At 34.7% G+C, this 16,479-nt stretch overlaps 1 protein-coding gene across 2 annotated transcripts in view; it reads left to right on the top strand.

Annotated features, from left to right (window-relative positions):
• Positions 1–16,479, top strand: part of LOC118748476 (COMM domain-containing protein 10) — a 61,108-nt gene that overhangs the window by 3,209 nt on the left and 41,420 nt on the right. Inside the window, exon 3 of one of the 2 annotated variants that reach the window (XM_036482940.1) lies at positions 13,516–13,614. The exons of the other annotated variant lie outside the window; for it this stretch is intronic. The gene's annotated coding sequence lies outside the window, so the exon portion shown is untranslated. Of the gene's footprint in view, positions 1–13,515; positions 13,615–16,479 lie in introns of those variants that run through there. 2 annotated transcript variants of the gene reach the window in all.

The raw sequence follows: 16,479 nt of genomic DNA, 5'->3' as shown, positions 1-16,479 counted from the left end.
AGTATAAATGCAATTACAAATTAGGGGTATATTTTTAGTGACTCAACCTTACTGCTTCAAAAATACATAGCAAATATCACTACTACCCCAGAGTGAGTGGTGTGCGTTTGCGTTTGTCTTTCTATAGGAGTTAAGTCCAGGTTGTTTGGTGAACAGATCAATATGGCTTTATATCTGTATAATTCTTCTTTTGGTTTCTAGGTATATTCGATGCAAAAACGAAAATAATAATAACCGTAGCTGTACGATCTTAATCGATGGGGTAATGATACGGTTTATAGGTAAACCGACACATTAACTCTAATTAAGATCCATATTATCCGCGACCTTTGATGCGGTCTTTAGTGCATACTTGCAAGTATAGTACTCCTGCAAACACACGGTACTCTAAGATGTTTTTTTAATTAGTGGTGTTAAACGAAATATCTTCAATGAAAGTGTTGGTATCGCTGCTACCCCACAGTATATGATGAGCGTTTGCATCTCATCTAATTATAATAGGCATTGTTCATTTACGGGTGATGATTGGTTTAAACCGATTTAATCCGATAGGAAATAAAATAATTGAGTTCTTACTTCGCTGATGATTTAATGGCTTCAATAAAAAAATGATACAAAAGGGAGTTGATCTGAGCTACTTGAATCGAGTTAATAATACTAAGCGTTCAGAGGCACGTCTGTGCTGTGTGACAATCGCAGTGCCATTTATTTCTTTAGTTTTTACATTTCATTTTGTTAGTTAAGGTGTATGTACATACATATATATGTATAAATAAGTATTCATTTTGCTTGTTCTACATTTCATTTTGGAAGCTAGGCAGGCGTATGTGTAGGTCGTTCATTTGGAATGGTTGCCACATTACTCGTCCTCATCGCCGATAATCATGAATATTTTTTCGGCTATGCAAAAGATTCAGTCGAAATAATCGTCCCATGATTTGTTTTCGTTGCTAGAGAAATACGGCAAAATTTCACACAGACTGCCTCCAGCCCCAAGATATTTACTGCAGTCGTTGTGCCAGGCCGTGCTTGGGAAAACTTAAGTTGTCGCGTCATTGTGTTAAACGATGGTGATATTTGCAATAAAGAGGGACGCGGTTGTCTTGGAGTCTGAACTGCGTCTGCATGTGGTAGTGGGATTTTTGCTGATGGGACACGTTTATTTAGTGACTACTCAACCCCCCTATTCAACGTAAACACTATTCACGTATTCATACATCCCGCGACAAAACGATAGCACCTTAACGACTATTTGTGCTGATCCCTTGTGTTTAAATATTTTGTTTTTGTATAGGCTTTGTGGATCTAATGTTCGCAAGTGCAAGTAAAACTAAAATTTCTTCACTTCATGCCCAACGTTTCGCTAAATTTCCTTAGCTTTTTCAGGGGCGGAAATCGTAGAATCCGCTGATTGGGATTGATCCCCAATTAGATCTTTTTTTTTAAATTATAGCTCTTTATCTAACTTGTAAATAAAATTTCAAACTTTGAAAAAAAAATTATAAAAATTTCACAAATTTTACGTCCACGCTCTGGTATGCTAGAACCTTTATTTATAGCAAAACTTTTATAATAAAAACTTGGATACCTAAAACATCTGTGTTGTACTACACATGCATTAGGTATTATAACTTAACCTGATATACAACTGAATCGACACTAGTAACTAAATAGGCCCTACGAAGAAGCAGTAAAAATAGTCCACTGTTTCACTTGCATCTTAATGCCAAATGCACTGTGCATGCGTGGCTATGCCATTATTGGGATAGTCCATTCACTTATTCATATCCATGTTAATAAAATCACTTATATCACTACTGCCCCATATTGTATGGTGAGCGTTTGCATCGCAACCGATTATGACTGGTTTGATTTAGCGTAGTAGTTAGTAGTAATTCAATAATCTAAAACAATAAGACAATCTAAGTGTTGTTAATTTGTTTAGTCTTAAACTATTTGCAATCGAATTTTTATATAGTGCAAAAAAAAATCAATTGTTTCACACTTAAACCTAAAAAGTGAAAGAAAAATCTAAATAAAAAGACAATCTAAGAATTGATAATTTTTCCGAAGTGTTTTAAATAATTCAACAAACAAAAATAATTCCTTTTGAGCTCTTTTTCCATTAAATCGCCACTACCACATATACTGTGGTGTGCGTTTATATGTTGATAGCTGACATAATGGAGATCGAAACAAAAATTTGAACATTTAGCATATAACAAAACCGCATTCACAAATATGGACCATGAACACTGGTGCGTGGTTGAAAACCACTTCCTGGACGACAGTTTCCAGTTTGTATTATGTAAAATGTATTGTTGAAATCGTACATTGAATTACTGTTTACAAAAAATTAGAAAATAAAATATCCTATTCCAATATCATAATTGGGTATTTTCGATTAGAATTACGTTGTTTGCTATTACTGGAGGAACGTTAATAGTAAATGTGGATATTGCTTCAGTAGACATGGCAACCGACGACGCTCTACCATATAATATATTCAATACCCTCTATCTGCAATTTTCAAAAAACTACTTACCTGTCTTACTAATCCTGTCATCACTAATGTTAACTCTGACTTTCCAATTGAATAGTAAATTCTTCCGTTTTAATTGTTGTACAAGGTCAGTATTAATATCACCGGTGACAGTTAAGTCTTAGGTGGATTCTTATATCAGAATCTCGTTTTTGTGAAAAGTGCAGATAGAGGGTATTTGAATATAAGCCCTCGATAATATGTATATTAAAGTTTTCTGTAGATTGATTTAGAGTTGATGAAAGTGTCAACCGTTTCTGTAGAAGCCAAGTGCGATTTGACGACATCGATAGCTAGATTCTTGGTTGCGCCGCACTTCTTCGCAGTAGACAAAATTTTGATATTTTCAAGTAATACACAGGCAAACATGGTCAAGAAAAAATTCACACTCTAGAATGTAATTAATTTTGCAAAATATTATTGGGATAGTTCATTCATTGATTCAGATTCATGGTAAAAAAATCCTTCATATCACTACTGCCCCAGATTGTGTGATGAGCGTTTGCATCACAACCAATTACTATTGGTTTTATTTAATTTAGTGTTTTGCCGGCTCGAGGTCAATTTTAAAAAATTCTTTTATGAAAACACAAGTTTTTTGGTGTTTATTTCCAAATTAATTTACACGTCCGCACTGTTTGACGTGGAGTTTTATTTAGTGTTAGTAAAAATTAGTGTGTTGGTCCTATCTGGTTTTATTCGTGTATTTATAGTCAGCCTTCTTCATTCATTCATTCTTCATCTTTGCAGTTGCCGAATTAGGAGAATAGATGAGGTTTATGCATGTCAATCATATTCTGTTTTATTTACTAAGTCTTAACTCTATTTATACAAAATTGGTCACCGAAAGTGATTTTCATAACTCCGCCTCTCTCTTTTCGTTTTCATTATAATTGCATTGCTGAATTTGAAAGCAACCAATGATGAGGCAGCTGGCAGCGCAGCTGGCAGAGCTGAGTACGTTGCCAAACTATTCTACTTGCGAGTGATCGAGAAGCAACCTATCGAAATGTGTAGTGGTTAGCGGATGCATCGAGCATAATTGAAATACTCTGCTTGCAAGTGGCAGCGCTAAATGTTAATAACATTTGCCTGGTCAGCATTGCCCTCAAATGCATATCTAGGTCGCTGTGCTCATATTGCTTTGGTTGTGCATTTGTCGGTTGGCGCTTCTAATGCATTTGGTATGTGTGATCACTACAGTAGGAATCGGACTTACCATATTCCTCCTCAGGATCCATGAACATCTGCTCTGCCTCTTTTGCAAAGCTTTCATACTATGGATTCCATAGGCCATCAGTGCGGAACAGTATCGGTAGCGTCACCCAGTTGTTCCTATTCTTAGTATGGAAAAACAAATACACCATCGCCTCTAACTTCTTAAACTATGTGCGTTCGTGCATATGTGTATCCTATGACATATCGTAATATATCTTCAATACTGTGAAGATTGATTCTAAAGTGCATGCCGTTGGTATCCGGCCGGTATGTAAGCCACTCATACAACATCGTTCCAGAATCAATGGCAGGTGATGCTTTCGGGTCAGGACTCAGATGTTGTTCCATGATTTTAAACAGCAATGAGAAAATGTTGGGTACATTTAACAACGCAAATAGAGCAATGAATATCGCTGTTATGACACCACTTGTGTTGTTCCCCCAACTCCAGTAATATGAGTGCAGGCTATAATGACGATGACAATGGGGGTAGGGTTGAAGATGGAACCACGCTTACTTGAGGAGTCGCTAGTGCTATTATTAGGGTGTATCCGATGAGAATCGATAAACTACAAGAAAGATTGACATTCCAATTTGATGAGTTGGGTTTGGAAACTAAGCATAGACAAACATACTCAATGGCAGCCTCAGCTTGGAAAGAAAGGCTTGGCCTTTGCTAACTTAAACCAGTCGGATGGGTATGTAGCAACTTTAGTTTCCGCGATCGCATTTACTTGTAACTGGTTTGTTTGTTCTGAACGAGTATACTGCCTCTTTAGATTGAGACTTTCCTTCTTTTTCGGTAGAAGAATCTTAGAAAGTGATAACAATAACACAATCTTAGAATTTTTAATTTTCTCCGAAATGTTTGAAATAATTTAAGAAATCAAAAAAAAAAGAAAAAATCCTTATTGTCACAAATTTGAACATTTAGCATATAACAAAACCGCATTCACAAATAATGGACCATGTAAACTTGTGTGTGCTTGAAGAAAGTGTAGTGGAGGTTTTCCTATCTTATCTCATTCGTATTATTTTTAAAGGCTTAGGCCGTTCAATAGGCAACTAACGAGTTGCCGCAATGCATAGAATGGAAACACAAGTTGTTTGTCGTTATTTCTAGTCTTATTTTATTGAACAAACTTAAGACTATTTATACAAAATTTGTCACCAAATGTGATTTTCACAATCCGCCTCTCTTCGTTTTCACTATCATTGCATTGCTGAATGTGGAGCAACCAATGATGGGGCAGCTGGCAGAGCTGAATACGTTGCCGAACTATTCTACTTGTGAGTGATCGCGAAGCAATCAATCGAAATATGCAGCGGTTAGCGGAAGCAGCGAGCATAATTGAAATCTCTGCTTACACACGGCAGCGCTAAATATTAATAACGTTTGCCTGGTCAGCATTGCCCTCAAAAGCATGTCTGGGTCGCTGCGCTCATATTGCTTTGGTTGGTCTTTGAAGGAATAGATCTATATACTGCAACAAATGTTCCCTTGTTCCAACCCACTTTTGTCCATGATGGTCTAGCAAAACAAAACAATTTCTTGATATAGTAAATTGAGAAATTTCCAATTTCAGGGTGTAAATGGACTCTTCTGCGGTTATCTTTTTCCAGGGTGTGTTCATACTATGAATATCTTTTGATATGTCTTCTTTGTTGTTGGTTAATCCTGCACGAACAACACCTTGATAAAGAGCCGTAAACCATGAGTGGTAATGCTTAAGTACAAAGGGAGGATTTCTTGCAATCATCAGTTTTTCTTTAAGGAGATCATTCAGTGTTGCTTTCGTTGGAGGGCCATCTTCTTGGGGGTTCTCTGGAATAGATGAATGAGATGGAAGTTGCAATTCCAAATTTATTAAAGAAGCTGCCAGCAATTTTTCAAGAGAGTTACGGCTATTAAATTGAGACATTAGATCAGATATCATCGAATTTATTGTATTAAAAGTAGGAGGCGTCCTTAGTATGAAACTGTGCAACTAAAGAGTGACATAGAATTGAAAGTATGACGTGATTTGCTTACATTTAAATAAATAATTAGCTAGATTCAAAATAGTTTTATAGGATCGTACTTATGTGCCCAAACCAGGACACTTTTATAAGCACGTTTTTTGCCATATTACAATCTAAATTGATGTTTGAATAAAAGAATAAAAATTCGGTTTAGAACTAAGGACTAAGGAGGATGCAATGCGTCATAAACTTAATTCGGATAACTAGATGATCTATATTTAAAAATGCTGTTTGAACGGCGCCTATGGCCGTTGCTGTTTGAGTAGAATGCCGCACGCGTGTGATAATCTTGCAATTGAACTTGATCAATTATTTGCTAGAATTTTGGTGTCTCACGTGTCTCACGTGAAATATATATTACATAAACGCGTGGGGTGTTGCCAAGACCAGTTGGCTTGTATTATCTAACCGTTAATTTTGGGAAACATTATTGGGATAGTTCATTCATTGATTCAGATTCATGTTAAAAAAATTCTTCATATCACTACTGCCCCATATTGTGTGGTGAGCGTTTGCATCACAACCGATTATGATTGGTTTGATTTAGCGTTAGAAAAATTAAATAATCTAAAACAATAAGACAATCTAAGAATTGTTTATTTTTTTTCCGAACTATAGGTGAGTAAGAAATATATTGACTGACAAAAAACAATTCCTTCTGAGCTTGTTTGCCTTTAAACCGCTACTACCTCATATACCGTGGTGGTCGTTCGTATCATAATAACCTGAAATCAACTTCGCTGAGTTTAATTGAGCAGCAGAGGCTGATAAGACGACATGGGCCGAGGAAAATTCCTTTCAAAGTAACGCATTGTATTACCTCTGAAAGGGTTGTCAAGCTACTACACTCTTAAGAAGTGTAGAAAGTAAATATGTGGAAAAGTTACTTTAGATAGGTATTTTATTTAATAATTATTTTGGAATTTCTACTGCCCCATAGTGAGGGGTGTGCGCGTTTGCATTGCATTTGTTAATTTATAGTTCTCAAAACTTGATCGCTTATGAAGCTAGAACGAGTATGAATTTAGGAATTCTGCTTTATCAGTTTATAACTGTTATTGATACTGGTACATAATATGTATATACATATATCGTTCATAACTCTGCTTCCCCATAACTTGTGGTGGGCGTTTTCACGGTCGCCATATAGATCGCACGATCTACACGAGATATTCTTGTGAAGTCTAGTATAATATGTTATTAGTGTTTTTAGAGTTTGGATAGCTATTGCATTAGCATGAAAGCGCGACTAATGCAATAGGAGCCTTGGTTTGTAAAGCGAGGCTCAAAACTCGGCAGACGAGCAATTAATGCCCTTTTTTGAGTTCAGTAAAATAACAAGACAAGCAAGTTCAAGTATAAAACTGAATCTGAGTTTTTATTATAAATTTTCCAACTTATATACTAATTTACAAATTATCTAGAAATTACACTAGTATACAAATTTTGATTTTGAAAAAGTATTTTCTAGTGTAAGTAGCTTTTTTTATTTATGTTGACATACTGCATACGAAATTACAATTATATTTTTTTAATTAGTTTCCATTTCTTAAAAAAAAAAATTTTAAAGTTTTTTGAAAAAATAACAGAAATTATACCGTTATTTTATTCATTAGTAGAATTGCGACGTGGCTTCTTCGCTGCCCTTTTGTACTCTGCTTCTGGAGTATCTCGATGAATAGTCCAGCAGTAATCCGCTCACATTGAAACGTTCCACTTGCCCTGATATCGTTTTTCCATGTTAGCGATGTCCTGGTGGAAGCGCTCCCCATGTTCATCGCTAAAGGCCCCACAGTTATCCGGAGAGAAGTCCAAATGAGAATGTAAAAAGTGGATTTTCAGGGACATGTTACAACCCAGTTCTTGGTAAGATGACAACATATTTTCAATAAGTTCAACGTAGTTGTCGCTCTTCTTATTTCCCAAGAAGTTTTTTGTCACGAGGCGAAAATTGTCCCAGGCTTTTTTTTCTTTGCCTTCCAAAATAGTGTCGAAGTGTTCGTCTTTTAATAAATTTCTTATTTGGGGACCAACGAATATACCTTCTTTTATTTTAGCCTCACTTAATCTTGGAAATTTCTGGCGAAGGTAGTGAAAAGCAGTTCCATTTTTGTTCATTGCTTTTACGAAATTTTTCATAAGCCCTAGTTTTATGTGCAGTGGTGGAAGTAACACTTTTTGTGGGTCAACTAAAGGGTTATTTTGAACATTTTTCATCCCAGGCTGAAGTGACTGACGATGAGGCCACACTTTTTTTGTATAATGCTGCTTTCTGTCACGACTGTCCCATTCGCAAAGAAAGCAACAAAATTTCGTATAGCCTAATTGTAGTCCAAGTAGAATAGCTACGACTTTTAAATCTCCGCAAATTAGCCATTGGTGATCATTATATTTTATCTGCAGCAAAAGGGTTTTCATGTTATCATAAGATTCTTTCATATGGACTGCATGACCAATAGGGATCGATGGTAAAATATTTTGGTTATGTAACAATACTGCTTTTAAACTTAATTTAGAGCTGTCTATAAAAAGTCTCCATTCTTCCCGTTTATATGTAATGTTAAGAGATCCCATCAAACCCTGGACATCTTTACAAAAAACTAAACTTTCAGCCATTTCAAAATATTGCATCAAATGTTTTTGTCTGTTACGGAAAGATGTTATAACTACACCACTTTGTAAAAGGTTCCATTGTTGCAATCTTGAACCTAAAAGTTCTGCTTTGTTCTTTGGCAATTCTAAGTCCCTTACGAGATCATTTAATTCAGCTTGTGTTATCCTGTGTGGCTGTGTCGATGTACTAGGTACCTCGTATTCTGACATTGACGAAATTGATGGTGAACTTCCCTTGATTTCATCTTCGTCGTCACCGATGTGAGGACGCTTCGGGATCGGATGAAGATCGCTGTGTGGTAGAGGACGAGTAGCTGATGGTATATTTGGATATGTTATGGCACTCTTCTTTTTTTTAGAAACACCCTTGCCTTTTCCAAATACATGAGTCGTCAGGCAGAAATAACAATCACTTACGTGATTTGTCGATTCTCGCCACTGCATTGGCACTGCAAAACGAAATGATGTTTTTTTGCCATTCAGCCAATTTCTCAAACCTGTAGCACATGGATTACAGCAGAAATGTGGAACCCAGCTTTTATCCTGGTGTTTGATGTTCTCGTTAAAGTAGTAAAAATAGGCTTCTTTTATTATAGGCGATATACAACACCTTTGTTTATTAAATATCACCTCACCGCAGATATAACAAAAATTGTCGGGATTATTAACACATTTTCGAGACATTTTGCTATAAAATAGTATTATACTTTTTACTTTTAACACTTCTATATCGCTTAATTTAAGAGAAAATAGCACTAAATCACAATATTTCGAATATTTGATACAAACTAACTATGTAAATGTCAAAACATTATGAAGTTAAATGTGGGTAGTTCCATTAAACACGAAAGATACGATTATGGTAAAAACTCAAACTAATAAATGAATTTTAGTTATCAATCCGAATTTTGCATGGACAGAGAAGCAGAAATTAGTTTAAATTATTTCGGATACTTTTCCTTGTAGACTAGTGTTATCTGACACATCTTGCATTTCATTCATATGTTCAAAATGCCCTATGTAACATGGTGGTCTGGTTTTTGTTCATGTTACAAATGCATTTACTTGATCTATTGACCAATCAGTATTTAGCATCGTCATCAATTTTAAACACATTGCATTTCTCCCATTTATGATGTTTGACATATCGAAAACTGAAGGAAAGAAATTTGACTTGCTATTGTTTACCTTTTAAGTACGGTCAAGTACCTTAACAATGAACTGTATGTGGAACCAATGAAAATACTCATGTTTCACTTCGCTGTATGTCTTTGGGTATATGTATGAAATGTTTGTTTACCATATGTGTCATGATATTTATGTGTGTCATAGTTAATTATGGAAAGCAATATCTTAGGGATTTGTTTTCTTGGTTTTTACAAATGTTTGTTTTTTGGTTTTTTCTTACAAAAATATTGTGTGATGTTTTTGTGGAAAAACTGAAATGACTGTACATCACACTAGGTAGGATGCTTACATTGTGGACGAACCACTTCATTGCTAAGACAGAGTGGTTTCTGCCGGAATGTCATAGACAACTGGAGGTTGTCGAATAGAACGTGTTAGACGTGGCAATATTTCGCGATAGATCGTACAATCTACACGAGAAATTCTTGTGGACGAACCACTTCAGTATATGTATAAGTACACCTTAGCGGATTCTATAAACCCGTGGATAGAATATAACGTTAAACGGTAAACTCGGAATAGAGGTTCTCTTGTACCGTGCCAAAGTAAATGAGTACTTTTCAACGAGTTAGTAATAACATGATAAAACCGCTAATGTGATAATATACATATGTACTTATGTTTATATAATATTGATATAATTGGCACTTACTTTGGCATCCTTATTTTTTTTTATTTTTTTTTTTTACCACCTTTGAGACTGTACCGTCCGGGAGTTTGCTGCTTCGTGCGGCTGCTCTGCCTGCTGCATTTTTTTTGTTAAGGGGTTCGCAGGTATTCTGCTAGCGCCGTGAAAATATATATATATAGCGCCGTGAAAATTTTATTTTTGGTAAGGGGGGCGCAGGTATTCTGCTAGCGCCGTGAAAATTTTATGGTTTCTATTTCACTTTGAAGATTTTTTGTGAGAGCTTCCTTATGTACTTTGTGTGTATGTAAATTTGTATGTACATAAGTTTGTACTTTATTGAGAGGGAGGGTTACCAATTGTGATATCTTCTGAATTTTAAAAATTTTTGCTCGGGCGCCATGATCACGAATCCGTGATTACTGGAGTGAGTTGGACAATGAGTAAGGAAAAACGCAACTGCTTCCTTTAAATTCATACATGTTTTCTTTAATTACTGTTTTGTTTAGCGATTACAAATTAGGGGAATTTCAAAAATGGAATATTTAGCGAAGCGGCAGTCTGGCTGGTAGCAAGTCAAAAAAAGAAGTGAGAGGAGGCAGCCTATTACATGCCTACTAGGCAACCTATTCAAAGTATTCAAGATTCACAATAGTTATTTTGAGTTTAGTACTAGAAGAGTTACAATAATAAGGAGGTGCCAGAGCTGCCGCGCTTCGTCGCTGACAATATTTACAAAAATTATAAGACAACAAATTTAAACTGAAGCCTCGCTGAGGTCCATGTCCTCGACAATATTCCTAATCTAATTTTATCTAACAAACTAAGTGCCTCAATGTTCATTCATTCTCATCTTCTAGGTATAGTGTTAACTCGTTGCATAGGCACGGTTTCTCCATAAGCATTCAGCTTCGCATCGCATCCGATCATCAATGGTTCCGAAACATGAGAGGGATGTTAAGCTGCACTCTTAATACGTGTGTACCATTTCTGTAGCCTTTTATTTAAACCTTATTTTGAAATTTCTACTGCTCATAGTGAGTGATACGCGTTTCTAGTTCTCAAAACTTGATTGCTTGTGAAGCTAGAACGAGTATGAATTTAGGAATTCTGCTTTATCAGTTTTATCATTGTTATTGATACTGGTACATAACATTTATATACATATATCGTTTATAACTCTGCTTCCCCATAACTTGTGGTGGGCGTTTTCACGGTCGCCATATAGATCGCACGATCTACACGAGAAATTCTTGTGAAATTTAGGTAGGATCATTACATTTTGGACGAACCACTTCATTGCTAAGACAGAGTGGCTTCTGCCGGAGTGTCATAGACAACTGGAGGTTGTCGAAATATACGCGAGAATAAAATATGTTGGCCCGGTTACTTGATATTACACTCAACCTCTTTATGAAGGCAGAGTGGCTTCTGCCAATCATTAGGCTGCTGATTTATTCAACAAAAACGAATTATAGCCGCATATTTTGATAATTTTTTATGAAACTATAGTTTATTCTTTGACAAAACCCGTGTGAATCCAAAAAAAAAAAAAAAAAAAAAAAATCTTAACAAACTTTTGTAAACATTTCGAGCTTTTCAATTAGATTTCCTAGAAAAATGCCGAGTATGCAGTTTTGCAGCCCATTGAATGATACTAAAATAAAGTAGTAGCTACAAGTTTCAATCGCCTTTCGGAAATAAAAAACCTCTTTCGAAAGACACTTGTAGCATATTTAATTATATAATTGTATTTAAAAAAAAAAATTTATTTTTATATAAACCTTATTTTAATTTAACGATTACTTCAGAATTTTTTCTTCTTTGATATTTTAAAATACGTTAAATTAAAATTAAGTTTATATAAAAATACAATTTTTTTTTTAAATACAATTATATAATTAAATATGCTACAATTGGCGATCCTGCCAGGAGTAATATAAGAAATTACATTAAGCTGATGTATTGATTTTGTGCACTTGGTTTGTTGCTCCGCGGTACTAGTCCACAGATGATGAGATGTTACACCAAAATGTTGAAGTGCAATGCGTCGCAATAGTCAGCAGTGAAAAAGAGTAGCACCATTGCGAGCAGCTGGAATATTCCAACACGCACTACTACCACCACCGTTATCACCACCACTTGAATCACAGCAGCAGCAACATCAGAAAGCAATATCCACATTGCCTTTTGTTGAAGATCAGCAATCACAATTAGTAGAGCAACAACAGCAACAGCTTCAAACGCACCAATGCGCATTCAACGACATTAGCACAATTGCCGATATCATTGATGCATCTGCATTAGAAGCAGTCACTGGAGAAGCTATTTTAAGTGCTGATATTGCATCAACCAGTCAACAACAACCACATAACCAGCAGCAGCAGCAGCGTTCTCAAGATCAAGAACAGCAATCGGAAAGTTGTAGCATATTTAATTATATAATTGTATTTAAAAAAAAAATTTATTTTTATATAAACTTAATTTTAATTTAACGTATTTTAAATTTCAAAGAAGAAAAAATTCTGGAGTAGTCAAAAATTTTCTTTTTGATTTACATAAATTGAAAAAGAACTTAATTCAATAATTTCAAAAATAACAAAGTACAAAAATGAACAATGTACAATAGTAAATAGTATTAACACTACACACTTTACATGCAAGGCTTTCTGAAATTTCTCAATATATTACATTGCCACGTCTGACACGCTCTGTACTTTATATTAAATCTAATCTACTAGAACTCATTGGCCTGCAAAAACTGCACAGCTTGAGTCAAACGGGAAACAATTTTTAAGAGCAATTGAATTCACTTTTTATTTTCAAATAATGCGAAATTACTTGGCGTTTAGTTCAATTAATAACTAATTTAACACAGTGTACTGATGCTTTAAAACAATATGTTTTCTCACTGCTTGACAAAAATGAAAATGCGCTTATTTCTAGTTTAAAATGTCATTTTAAACAAAATAGTGCCACCAAATAACACCGTGTAGAGAACAAGAAATAGTAAGAATATGTATGTACATACATATGTATGTATTCAAGTATGTATTATATTCAGTTAAAATTGAGAAAGCGAAAATATAATAGATAATAACTAATATAAATACATAATACAGTGGCGGCGGTAACAAAGCTCGAAATTTTTACGAAAGCTTGCTGAATCATTTTTAAATATTGCAAAAAGTTTGAAACTTGGATGTACATGGGTTTGGTTAAAAAATGATCTATAGTTTTATAAAAATCAAAATTAAATAACAAAAAAAAATAAAAATTATGTGTTATATAATGTGCATTATAGATTCCGGCGTAAGGTGGAAGTAGTGCTTGATGGATTATGGTGAATATATCGCCCGCTTGTTCTACCATTGCGTCTGACGATGTTTCGTCTAAGGAGGATCCATCTATCATCTATGAATTGTTGTTTGAAGTATTCAGGACAGGTGTCGTTTATTCAATTTCTTCATTAGTTGGCCTATACTTATTCCATCTTTTTAAATGTAATACGCGCTCCCATGACAATACAGCAATATAATAGGCATAAGCGGATGATGAAACAGATCTTTTAAAATTTAAATTGTGAGCGAATAAAAAATATTTATGAAACCAAACTATGGGTATGGACTTTCAAGTGGGTTTAGCATAGATGTAGGTCAATTTGGCACAGTATGTAGCGCATACATACACATATACTTAATTGTATATATTTATAATGTTTTATTATCTGTATTTAGCAATTTCATATAAAATTATTATTGCTAACATCTTTTATACTGTTCTCCAAAGTATGTAAGTAAGTACTTATGAGAGTAAGAAACAAAAATTAATTACTTTTGGCTTTCCGTAAATAAATATTAACTTAATCGATGGCCTAATAAAATTTTCCAACATCGTCCGATATGCAGCACCGTTGACAGAGATTGAGACACCACTTTCATTTTCAAAAAAAAAATATGGGCCAAATATCCTTTCGGAGGATACACCGCACCAAACAGTACACTTAAGTGGGTGTAATTCTCGCTGATGCTCTAACATACCCATTTAATAGGAAGTGGGCTTCATCGCTCATTACCAAATTGTGAATAAAGTCTGGATTTTCCTCCGCTTTTTCATGGAAACGAATGGAATGGAATGTTCGATCGTGTAATGATTCATAATTAATTCCCCTAGTCTTCTTGACAAATTTCTGAAAAAAAAAAAATAAATGAAAAAATAATAATTAAAAAAGTTGTAAAGAACTCAAACCATATAGCTCATTCGGCCCGACCCTGTACTATTTTTCATGTATGTGAGTAAAAAACAAAAATTAACTAATGGTCTGATTATGCATACTTCGCATAACTTCGCGCAAACATTTGTACCAGTGCAATAAAAATGTATCTTAAGAAAATGTGATGCAAAATATAAACTCAGCAGATCGCCAAGTTAATGAAAGTTCTGCTATTTTCTGGGTAATGGTTTGTTTTTTATGCGAAGTTGTGTGAAGTTTATGCGAAGTTGTGCGAACCCAATAAACATTTGGGTTTGAGCTCAACTTGAGGTGAAGTTGCGAACTAAGGTAATTCTCAATTCTCCAACGTTGTTTCTCAACAGTACCTCAAGTGGAGGATCATAGCGTTCTCAACAAAAAGGGCATTTTTCTTTGTATGAAAAAAGGACTGTTTCTCAAGTTGAGAAAATGCTAGTTCTCAACTTGGACTCCAATGTAATTCTCCAACTGGTCTCAAACATATCATTGAAATAGTAAAATACCATATACCTTTTTGATTGAAACGATATACATAGATGAATTTAAATATAAAGTTTTCATTTTATTACTCCTTTTGTATTATGTAGTTAATCAATATCTTATTACAATAATTCACTTTAGTATACATACGACAGTTATTTTGCCACTTGATTCAATTCGCGTTTTATTTTCTTTCCAGATTATTTGAGGATACTTTGAAGATTATTTACTTTTTGTTGTCAATTTTCCTCTTTATATAGCTTTCGTTTTTCACTTGATAATTAAAAATTCGTTTCTCTATCACTTTTTACGTATCTGCGCGTCGGTTAGAGATAAGTTGGAGAATGATGTTGGATATCAATTTGAGAACTATGAATTTCTCCAAGGTTGGAGTAATATTTTTTTGGTGTTTATTGGGAAGTTATGCGCAGTATGCATAATCAGACCATAACATAACATAGCTTACCATAAATAAATATAAACTTAATCGTTGATAACTCTACTTCCCTATACCGCGCAAAAAGTTGTCAATCATTGTTCTGTAAGGAGCCACAATAGACGTTGCTCGGCTGATATTCTCCGCTATAACAAAAACAAATACATTTATATTTGAATTTTTGACACTATCTTCTATTATATTTAGCCATATCATTTAAAATGATTATTGCATGCGTCTTCGATTTTTTTTATAGTTAAAACTACACTCAATTCCACCTATTTGTCGCAGTGATTCTAATAGCTAAATCACTAAAACTTCGACAGGCATAGCTAATAATCCGAGCTCTTCATCTTATTATTAAAGCACCGAGTATGGTGGTAGCATAAAAACCACTTGAAAAAGTGCTGCCACAAGCCTAATAAAACTTGTATATCTAAAGAATTCGTTGAAATATCTACTGCCCCATAGTGAGTGGACATTCCAATTTACTCAGTTTGTTATTAAAAAGTTTTATTATTTTCTGAAAAATTAATTATTTCTTAACATATTTATTTTTTCTTTTAATTTAATCTATCAACCGTATTTGTTGTTAGATTCAGTAGCCTAAAAGTTTCGGCTATTTCTTTCTTTTTTTTTTTGAATTGTTTAAGGGGTCTGGTTGTTGTGCTGCCAGTCAGATTCCTTAAAATATTCCACCCATTTATGCTATCGAAGCTCTGGAGGTCTGGCTGCTGTGCTGCCAGTCAGATTCCTTCAAATATTCCACCCATTTATGCTATCGAAGCTCTGGAGATCTGGTTGCTGGGCTGCCAGTCAGATTCCTTCTGATTCGGTGCTGCTACATGCTCTAGCGGGAGTATGTTTACTTCTAGAGGTTCACTGCTTATTTTCGAATTACCATCCTAGCCGACTTTATATTTATTATACGATTGTGAATCCTTTGTAAAAATTGACTGTGAAAACCCGAGTAAAGTGAACTATTTAGAATCTATTTGCAATTTATTTTTCTCAGTGGCGCGCGGTCTTTTTAGCGGTTTTGCTTATTGAGCAAATTTTTCCGCTGACTAACGACCGAAGCCTGGCAGGATCGCCATGTA

The sequence above is a fragment of the Rhagoletis pomonella genome, unplaced genomic scaffold (genome assembly GCF_013731165.1).
Source record: "Rhagoletis pomonella isolate Grant_MI unplaced genomic scaffold, Rhpom_1.0 Rhpom_scaffold_00013, whole genome shotgun sequence".
NCBI classification, from domain to species: Eukaryota; Metazoa; Arthropoda; class Insecta; order Diptera; family Tephritidae; genus Rhagoletis; species Rhagoletis pomonella.
This window is presented reverse-complemented; position numbering and strand designations above follow the sequence as displayed.